An 11,051-nucleotide genomic window follows, 5' to 3' on the forward strand; every position below is an offset into this window, starting at 1 on the left:
GGAAATGAGAGAGAGAAAGAAGAGCCTAAAGGACCTGTTTTTAGATAAACAAAACGAGTTTTTGCTTGAACGCTCCATGTCGCGATGGGGCTTATTGAGCTGTTGCTATCGTGCCCTATCATGGTTTGTTTCTCACCAAATCTTATCGTATGCTTTCATGACAATCATGAGTCTCATGGAATAATTTATTAGACTTCTGAATTATCCTTTTGTGTTCTTTTAAAGCTTGAAGATGTGGTCACCATGAACTGCCATTGTATGACATCACTGAGCACAATTTTTTTTTTTCGCAATTTCTCCATTTTCTCGCAATTTTGTGTTGAGAAAAAGAAAGAAAGTCATATAGGGTTATAACAACATAGGGTTGAGTAAACGGTTGAGTAAACATTGACTGAATTTTCATTTTTGTGTGAACTAATCCCTTTAACTAATCACCAACACTGCTTTCAGGGTTGCATCTATTTCAGATGAGATTTGATTTTATTACAAGCTAAAAAGAGAAGATAGCTTTCTGCGAAAAAGGAAAAACAACAGTGTCATTGTGCTTTATGTATTTCAGAGTGGCCCTGCAATGAATATATTAGATGTGAGCGCCCCTCACGGAGGTGAAGGACAGGGAGGACTAATAGGACGGCAGCGGGGGTCCAGTATCGGAGCGTTCCGAAATCTCCAACTCTGGACACAACCATCCTCCCCTGCATGCAAACCAACAGTTACCACTCTACCTGCTGGGCTGCTCTCGATAAAGCATCCAGACAACCCCTTATTGCTAGAACATCCTATACCATTCTGACTCCAACACAACCGAGCACGCAACGTATACACCCCAAACCCTTTTACACCCAATCAGCTGTATGCCAAGTCTTATTAACGACTGCATCAATCATCGAGAGCAATTAAAGACTCCAGGTTCCCACCTAGAGTTAGAACCTTATGTTATAACCACTTCTAGAAGTTGCACGATTGCCTTTTTCCCCACAATCCCTTCACTCTCCTTCTGCCTCCCAAGTAGATCATGTTTTAATAAAATATTATTATAATTATTGAATTTATTATTATGATTATTAATTCTTTAAGGATCATAAGTTTTGCTGTTGTTCTATTGAGATTGTATATTTGATGGTCAAATTTCTGATGTTGGTGGTAACACTGTTTTGTTTTGATTTGGTTTCTCTCTTTTTTAAAAGCATGAATTAAGAGTATTATTGATTTTTTTTTGTTTTGTTTTTTTTTGTTTTTTTGTGGTTGAGTAAGTTTAAGTTTATTTTGCCAGCACTGTACAGGTTAAAGTTCATATCTCACTAATTACATGACCTGACCTTTGGTCGCCACAGCAGTTTTAAGATTCTGTGTGGTGACCATATTTTCTGGTACCATGATCAGTGTTTGTATTATCAGGGTGCTGTTTTTAAATCACTTCATGGTCATCATTGACTTTAGTGATGTGTTTTCCCATCAGAGCTTTGTGTGGCACTGAGATTTGGTTCATTCTGGTTTATCTGCAGGCTACCAAGTTGAACTTCCATGAAACTGAGCTCTCTCTCTCTAAATCAGAGCATAATCTAATTTAGAATAATACAGTTCACTGTCTCTGTGGTGACCAGCACATTTTATTTCTCCACAATTTGGAATACCCAATTCCCAATGCGCTCTAAGTCCTCGTGGTGCCGTAGTAACTCGCCTCAATCCGGGTGGCGGAGGACGAATCTCAGTTGCCTCTGCATCTGAGACCGTCAATGCGTGCATCTTATCACGTGGCTTGTTGAGCGCGTTACCACGGAGACATAGCGCGTGTGGAGGCTCATGCTTTTCTCTGCGGCATCCATGCACAACTCACCATGCGCCCCACCGAGAGCGAACCACATTATAGCGACCACGAGGAGGTTACCCCATGTGACTCTACCCTTCCTAGCAACCGGGCCAATTTGGTTGCTTAGGAGACCTGGCTGGAGTCACTCAGCACGCCCTGGATTCGAACTCGTGACTCCATGGGTGGTAGTCAGCGTCTTTACTCGCCGAGCAACCCAGGCCCCCGGAAGTGTCTGTATTGATAATCAGTGGTGATCTGGTTTTGTTTCTATGTCAAATGTTTCGCTGAGTTATGATAAAAGTTTCTGAATAAATAGTCTGTGAGAGGGATTGTAGGGGGTGTATGGGGGTGAATCTCATGAAATCTGTCAAGAGCATTTCCAGGTCATATTTTACCATAGAATTGAAAGAAAAGAAAAAAATCTGTTTTTAATTTTGACTTTTGACTGAAAATTAAGCCATTTGAATGTTAATCCCCATGTAGAATAATAGGAATTACACATAAAAACAAAAGCTTTGTGAGGTAGCTTAATTGTCATAAAAATAATGCAAGAATAATAAAGAAATAATGGCCCTAAAATTATTTATGCAAAAAATGTTGTTTTATATTATATTTTATTTTATTTATTTATTTTGTGGTGAAATGTGACCTGGACATTGTGAGATTCAAGCACGTGTTTGTAGTTATACTGTTAATTACACTGTAAAGAGAGAATAAAGTTTGTGGAAAGTAATTATCTATTAAGTGAAATTGGCTTGTCTTTGATGAATCTTGTAGGTCTAAGGAGATAAGAGTTGTGAAAGAGAATACTGCAAGTTATGTCGATTTATAAGAGCCTTTATTCAAAATTACTAGGAAATGTACTGCTATGTGCTGGCCAAGTGTGTTCGCAAAGAACAGTGAGATTTAAATAGCCATTCTGGTTACCACAGTGATCAGCACCTTGTAAATTCGCTTTAATGAAACTCGTACAGAAGTTTGAGAGAATTTTCAAATTTTGTCACAGAAATATTGTATTTCACCTTACTCAGGCGCCTAACGCTTTCATTCTTTGTTTTTCTGTATGTGCAGGTTTTTAGCCTTTTTTTGTATGTCATTTATGTGGTTTAAGAGGGTTTGTTATCTTTGTGTTTTTTACCCTTTCTTAGCATGAGTGTGTGTGTGCGTGTGCGTATGTGTTACAATGCGATGGCACTGATATCCTTAATGTGAAAGCATAGTCACTAAATAAGTGTTGAACGCCATAACGCACAGTCGTCTTTGAGCAAGAATTTACAGCAGATTTGAAAGGATCAACAGATGTTTTCTGTTGTTGTTATTGTTTTTTTAATTGTGTACTTTACACTTGAAGGGATAGTTCTCCTAAAAATGAAAACTCTGGCATCATTTACTCACCCTCATGTTGTTCCAAACCTGTATGACTTTTCTTTCTTACATTGAACACAAAAGGAGATGTTTGGTAGTATGTTAGCCTCAGTCAACATTCTCTTTCATTGCATCTTTTTTCCATACAATGGAAGTGAATGGCGACTGAGGCTGTCATTTTGCCTTAAATATCTTTTTGTGTTCCTCAGAAGAAAGAAAGTTGTACAGGTTTGGAACAATGATGACAGAATTTCATCTTTGGGCATGCACTATCCTTTTAAACTGAAGAAGAATATACAGCTTGACTGTAGGGTGCTTCCTTACAACTGGTACTGTTTGTTATTGACGTCAAAAGATTTTTCTCAGAAAAGCATCCTACTGAATGTGGACTTTTGCCTTGCAAGTCACATGACCTTTGTTGAGGCAGTTCATTGGACGGCGGTTTGTGTTTTGTTTTGCGTTTCATTGTACTCTGAAGTTTGACCTTTATTTTTGTTGTTTGCTTTAATGAACCCAGAGTTTCTGTCATAGGAGAAACTCAATGTAAATGGTAATGAATGCAACACCCCCCTAAACAGAAATCCGAGCCGCATGTCAACAAACCGGTGTTGTTTCTTTCTTATATGTGTGTTTGATATTGCAATTAATAACTTAAAAGTACAACAGAACAACACATAGATATCTTGTAAAACTACTGCTACATAGTGTTAACTTATTATAAGTGGCGATTTTTTGCATGAACTTCAACTTTACAATAATACATTTTGGTGATTTTTGTTTCATTCTGTTTGTTTTTTACTGAATGCCAGTGACTATCTATTTTCTGAGCTTTGTAAGTGCATATAACTATTTTTGTCTAAAGATGATGATGATGACAATTACTATTAATGATAATGACTATCATGGTAAAACTTATAATTATTATGATTGTATGGTATGCTTTTGTAATGGCATTTGTTGTTTGAGCAGTGCTGGTTGAGCCCATATAAAATGTGAATTATTGAAAAATGTGTTTATTAGCGTGAGTCAAACACAGTCACACTAGATCATATTATGCATGTGTTTTTATTACGGAATGGATTCTTTGGCTGCCAATCTACAAAAAGGACCTCAAATAATGTCTGTTTTCAATGTAAAAACCTCTTGCCAATATGCGCATTAGCTCGGTATGTTCATAATTTGATCAATTACCCATATTGTGCTTTGCTTAAATACTGTATAGAGAAAAATCCCAATAGAGTGCACTCTTTGCAACAGACAAAAGTGAATTTTCCAGTTCAAGTATGCATAATATCATGAGATCCCCAAGAATTCAACAAAGTGAAATGTTAAAATGCACGTTTGCTCTCACTTTTCTGCTTAAATGGAAATGCAATCTTCTTGAAAGACCATGCACTAATAAATAGTGTCATGCCATGTTTGATTAATTAAACCTAAACAAGTATCGATGTTTATACACTGAATTACCATAAAACAGTGGTTCTTCCTAATATCATCTGGGTTATTACAGTAATGAGTGATGTAATCTAATCAGGCCAATAATGGGATTCTGGTGTGTGTATGTCTGAGTGTGTACACAACTGTGAGAGAGCAAATCATCGTTGTTTCTGTAGTCGTGACACATGCTGCTCTTACAACATCAAGCCAATATCTGGTATTTGTAGTGTTCACATTTTCTCCCAATGTACTTTTTTATCTTTTGCTTAAATTTGATGGCTATACATTTCTCTAGAGATGAGCCTTCCAACTTTGCAGAGTTTTATAATCTCAGATCCTGCAATGAGGTGATGTGGGTTTTATTCAGTTAGATTATCATAATTCTTTCATTTCTCTTTACTCTTCTCATATCTGTTCTTCCAGTGTGCTATCCCTCTTTTCTCTATATGTGTTCTATAGGAGATGTACTAAGATGTTATCAGTATTATCAATAAAATGACTTTGTCAAAACCATGTAACTCTATAGCTCATTTTATCCTGTTCAAATGAACATCTAATATCTAGACAAAATGAAATCAACTGCTGACATGCTGGTTTATTGCTTGTAGACGTACCGGAACGTTATCTGAATGAGACAGGGGTCCGCTCTGGTGCTGAAAGCTGATAAGATAAGGGAAAACAACACATGAATGTATTACTTGAGAGTGCCAAAGTCTCATTTACTTTTGAGTGTTGTCATCACAGCTGAGTCACTCAAAACTATCCACCTGTATTCAGCAGAACCTGTGGTGTATAATCATATTGCAAATATTTGGTTGCCACAGTTTAAGTTTATATACCCCATTTACCCTGCCCATGTACCCAGGTGAATCAGTAATGTATGATTAAATGGTCTTATAAATAGGCTTTGTAAAAAAAAAAAAAAAAAAAAAAAAAAAAAAGATCTTACCATTTAAGTTGCTAGATAAAAATGAGGGGAAAAGCGGCAAGTTGGGGGTGTTTTTTTTCTCTCCAAAAATTCTTCTAGAATAAAATCAGTTTTAAGGCTAGGGTTATGGCTTGGGTTAGGATCTAAATTTATAATAAACTATAATAAAAATTAAACATATTTAACCCTCCTATAGTCACTTTTGCCGATTTAATAAAAATGGTTTATTTTATCTGACTTGGTGACTTTTTCTCCACTTGCCATCTGAACATACAAAAAAATGGGGCATGATTCGATAAGTCTTAAGTGGTCATAAAAAAAAAGCAACACCTTTTGTCTTAGCGGTCAAAATTAACTGACCTTTGAAAATTCATGGGAAAGACCATAACAGAGACCAATTGTTTTTTTCTGATTTGTCAGATACAATCAAAATCGGCCACAATGCAGAAAAAAACACACACAGAAATATTAAACATCCATGGTGCAAAACATACACAATTACACATACAAAAATTAACTGGTGAGACTATAACACAGAGCATTTTTTTTATATTTGTCAAATAAAACCAATAAATCAGTCACAATGCTAAACATACTGTATATTCAAAAATGAGGGGGTGAGACAATAATAATAATAACACACCCATAATGCAAAACACACACACACACACACACACACACACACATACACAGAAATAAATGGGCAAGACTAACACAGCCAGAAGGGAAAACGCAGAACACACACACACTCATGCACACACACACAGAGAACAAATATCAAGGAACAAATTCTGAGTGACCTCAATGCACGAAAGTATACCTTTTCCACTGTGGGAAAGTTTACGCTTAGATGCTAATTTATAAATGTGGCCTCGTCGAGTCTTGTTTACAGTTAATTCTGTAGTAGCACCATGGCGAAATGTTTTAAAGGGTGGTCAAGGTTTGAGCACGCATATTTTTTCGTACAACACAATGGACCAGGATATGTTGTCACACGGGAGGACTTCTGGTGTAAGTACAGTAAATAATACATCACAAATAACAAATAATATTATATTAAACATTTTAAAATATATTGTCTACTCACTTTCCTGCAACAATAAAACATGCAGCTTTAAATATGCATTCTTTGTATTGAGCCAAGAGGTCAGGGTGTGAAGTTTCGATCTTCTATTGGTCATGCGTCCTCTTGTTGTATGAATTCACGGTTCAGAGTTCACCAAGCTTGAACTTTGGTATGCAGCGTACTATGAAATTTCTTTGCATGAGCTTGCATTTCCAGTTTGCTGCATTCGGATGTGTTTGAATGGGAGTGAATGGTGCACGAAGTGTAGTGTGACGCCCCTTTACTGTTCAGGAGACTCTGCTGCCATCTACTGGCTATTATTGTCACAACATTAATTTTAAGTCATGTTATTTACATTTTGTTCACCAGATGGCAGCAATCTGCCTACAATATACAGTATGTCACATTCGCAATATTAACCTTATTCAGCCCCTACCCTTTTAAGTGCTCTGAAAAAGGATTACATGTGAGAGCACAGCAAGTATTTTTGACCAAGGGTTGATGGTGCGAGTCCACACCACACCTTTACTATGTGAAAATGCTTGTGAGGTGTTTTGCTGAGCAGTCACAGCACCATTCAGATATGGCCACCCCAGACTTAAATTCCCATATGCACCACCTCGATCTCAATCACCAGAGTTCTGATCAGCCACACCTGCACATCATTACTACAGCAATCACTGCACCCTTTATAAGAGACTTTGTCACATTCAGTCCTTGTGAAGTATATGCTCAATTCCCTAGTGTTTGATGTTACCAAGCTTACTTAATTCTGAGTCTCTGTTGTTATACTTTTGCCTGTCTGTTGACCACGAGTTTGTCTCTAGCCTGTTTATGTCTCTTTGCCGATCGCCTGACTTTCTGCCTGTACTTACTGTTGGATTGTCTGAATTGGATTTTTGCGTTATCTTCATTAAAACTGTCCTATGCACTTGCATCCTTTCCACATGTATGTGAAAGCACCCCTTCCCCCATCCTGGTTTATCACTCTCATTGAAATCTGCTCCATAGGTGAATAATATGAAAAGATGGTCAGATGTCGTACAGAGGTATTTTTAATGACTTTGTCTCTTGGAGTTTGATGAGCACAGAGGCACATCAATATGGCCAGAGCGTGAATGTAAGATCTTGTAGATTGATGAATGAATAGGGTGATCAGACACCTGGGACAGTCCCGATTTTAAGAGGTGTGTCCTGGTGTCCCGACAGTTCTCTAGAAAATGTAATTATGTTTCAGCTGGTAGGCTCACTGTTTTTTGTTTTTGTTTTTTTCTCCTGAAATTAAATATCCTCATTGTCCTTCTTGCTATCGTCTCTGGTATCGTTTGCAGAGAAGAGAAGCAATTTTGTTGTGTCGCACGTTGATTTGACGATACTTCAAATACTGCAAATCAGCTGAAATGTATCTACCATGGCCATGAGTTCATGCGCTCGTGCTCTGTCATCCTGTCAGTCAGCACAAGTTAGAAATGTCGGTCACACTTTAAATTAGGATGCCTTAACTACTATGTACTAACATTAAATACGTACAAGACTATGTATAACTACATGTTGTTCTGCAAAATTCCCACATTTGCTGCTACTGAGGTTGAGGTACTGGTAGGTTTATGAGTAAGGGTTGGGTTAGGGTTAGAATTAAGGGTTAAAGTTAGATTTTGGGGTAAGGGTTGGGTTAGGGGTAAAGTTAACAGTGTAACTACAAATGTAATTAAATGCAAGTACTTTAAGTGTAATTACAATGCAACAACATGTATGTACATAATAATTACATTGTATCAAATGGTTAAGTACATAGTAGTTAAGGGCACCTAATATAAAGTGGGTCCAAAATGCCCAAATAAAATGCATTTTCAACAACGAGCTGGAAGCCGATCCATTTCTTCGCACGACATGTGAAATGTAAACAAGTTGTTTTGCTGTGAATGTTTATTTCCCCACGACCATAGACAGCTACACTGCACTATTCAACTTCTGTGTTAAAATGTGTACCTGACAAGACAAGTCATTTCATAATTACGCATGCAATATGACATTATTTAGTTAGAATAGGCTACTTGGAATTTGTACATTTAAAAAAAAAATGCTAAATCGTGAAAAACAAATAGCGAAAATAAATAAATAAATAAGTAAATAAATGTGCATTTTCACAAACTACTGTGTATACATGTATATGTTAAGTGCAGAAGTTTGCATGCCCCTTTTGTTTTATCCGTTTTCACCTAACCCTAACCCTGACCCAGAAAATATACAAATCTAAGAGGTAAAAGATCATATTTTTTTTATGTAGTTCTGCCCTTCAGAAGTTACATTACACAACATTTAATCTAATTTACACAAATCATCCTGTTCAAAAGTTTGCATCCCCTTGGTCCTTGTGTTGCCTTCTTGAGCATCAAGGATTGTTTGCACTTTTTGTAATAGTTGTGTATATGTCCCTCAATTATCATAAATGTGAAAAGCTGGAGCTCAACATCATGTAGGCCAGTAGTTCTCAATCTTTTTGACTCCAAGTCCCCCCATTGTCGGAGAAAATATTTGAAGGCCCCCCATGTAGGCAATTAGATATTTATAAGACATATCTACTATAAGATATTTCCTCTGTTACTTCTACTGTAATGAGGACCAAGCTTGTTTTTCAGAGTTTTTTAATGTAAGAAATTACTAGCATCAATAGATTAAAACAATTAATCATTATACATTGTTTTGTGATTCCAGAAATGTCTAAAACTGTATGTTCTTCTAAAAAGGTTATTACATTTTCTTTTAGCATTTTAAATAAGTTTAATTATTAATTATATACAAATGATAATAATCTACCTTATTTTAAATAATTTTAAGAGATCTTGAGGCCCCCCTAGAAGTGTGCTGAGGCCTCCTACTGGGTCCCGACCCCCTGGTTGAGAACCACTGATGTAGGCCACTGTTGGGAAGAGCTCAATTGTGCAGAAGATGCTGGAAAACCAAAGAATGCGCAGGACCTTGGAGGATTTTTCTTAAGAAAAGTGGTCAGCTTCACTACTCAGTACAAAGCAGGGACTCATGAACAATTATTACACAAACAGTCATTGATCATTGAGAAAGCAACACACCATATTAAGAATCTAGGTATGTAAACTTTTCAAAAGGACCATTTGTGTCAACTCAGTTACTGTTTTGTCTTGTGGAATATACAGTATGTGAGTATCAGGTATGTCAGATTCTTCAGGGCAGTACTAAATAAAAAACAAAAACACATTCACTTGTTTTTATATCATTGTGGGGACTCTCCATAGACTTCCATGCATTTTATGGATTTTATACAGATCTAACGATGATTTCTATCCCCTAACCCTCACAGAAACCTTTTTGCATTTTTACATTTTCAAAAAACATCATTTACTGTGTTTACTAAGCCATTTTCCTTATGGGGACTGCTGGCTGGGCCAAACAAGGTATGTGATCTCAGGATTTACTATCCTTGTGGGGTCCCCACAATGTAGTATAAACATGTACACACACACACACACACACACACACCCCCCACCCCACCAAGTGTCCTGGTTTGAGACTTTAAAAATATGGTCACCCTATGAAGTATCTTGTTTTTAAATCATCCCCCTCTGCTTCTAGTTGTTATGACATCCCTGAACACTTTAAAATACTCGTGATAACTTCTGGCAACTCTATAACCTGTAAATCCACTTCACTAGCTAATTACACTTTTGACAATAAAAACCATAGATATCTATACAGAAAACGATAGACCGGAAGTTTAAAGACAACATTTTTCAAGATGGCTGCGTGTTTGTTTCTCTGGCGCATAAGGTAAATAGAAGTGTAGGTTTTAGTGTACTAAAATGTCATAAATGTGCTTATATACATGTGCAAATTAATGGTACATTTGAGAAATTTACATGTAAATAAGATCAAAATGGCATAAAATCCCAATAGAAGTGCATCATTTTATTGGTATTACTTCAGGGAAGAAGAAATGGTATCATCGCAAAAAAAAAAAAGAAAAAAGTTACACCTTTGCTTTTTTTGGTCAAAACTGACCGAGAGGACCAAAGGCAGGGCTCATTTATGAATCACATAGGAAGGTTAAAGGTGCACTCAGAGATTCCTGAGAAACACTGTTGATATCCAAACTCAACTGCTCCTTTGGAAGCTCCGTCCCCCAAATTCATGCATGCAAATTCATTCCTTTTACCTCTCGGAGGTCTCTCAAGTGCTGAAAAGCCTCGCCGATGTTGACGCGGCTCCTAACCCTCGACTTATCATAATCCTTTATTTTTTGGTTTATATTCGTCTGACCTTTTTCTCTCAGTCTGTTTCTCAGCCATTTGTCCTCCTTGGAGTTTAGAAAGTTCGCATCAGCCAGATTTGCCGTCGCTCTTCTAATTCATTTCCCTCTCGCTCTGCCCCCACCCCCCATCCTGTGCACGCGCAAGAACAACCCCCTGTTG

General features: G+C 37.1%; 1 protein-coding gene across 16 annotated transcripts in view; it reads left to right on the top strand.

Annotated features, from left to right (window-relative positions):
• LOC127433900 (calcium/calmodulin-dependent protein kinase type II subunit beta) overlaps window positions 1-5,125 on the top strand; it is a 94,311-nt gene extending 89,186 nt beyond the window's left edge. For all 16 annotated transcript variants that reach the window (XM_051686236.1, XM_051686225.1, XM_051686229.1 and 13 more), the window contains one exon: window positions 560-5,125. The gene's annotated coding sequence lies outside the window, so the exon portion shown is untranslated. The remainder of the gene's footprint in view (window positions 1-559) is intronic.
• Window positions 5,126-11,051: the final 5,926 nt, after the last annotated feature.

This window comes from Myxocyprinus asiaticus, chromosome 43 (genome assembly GCF_019703515.2).
Source record: "Myxocyprinus asiaticus isolate MX2 ecotype Aquarium Trade chromosome 43, UBuf_Myxa_2, whole genome shotgun sequence".
NCBI lineage: Eukaryota > Metazoa > Chordata > Actinopteri > Cypriniformes > Catostomidae > Myxocyprinus > Myxocyprinus asiaticus.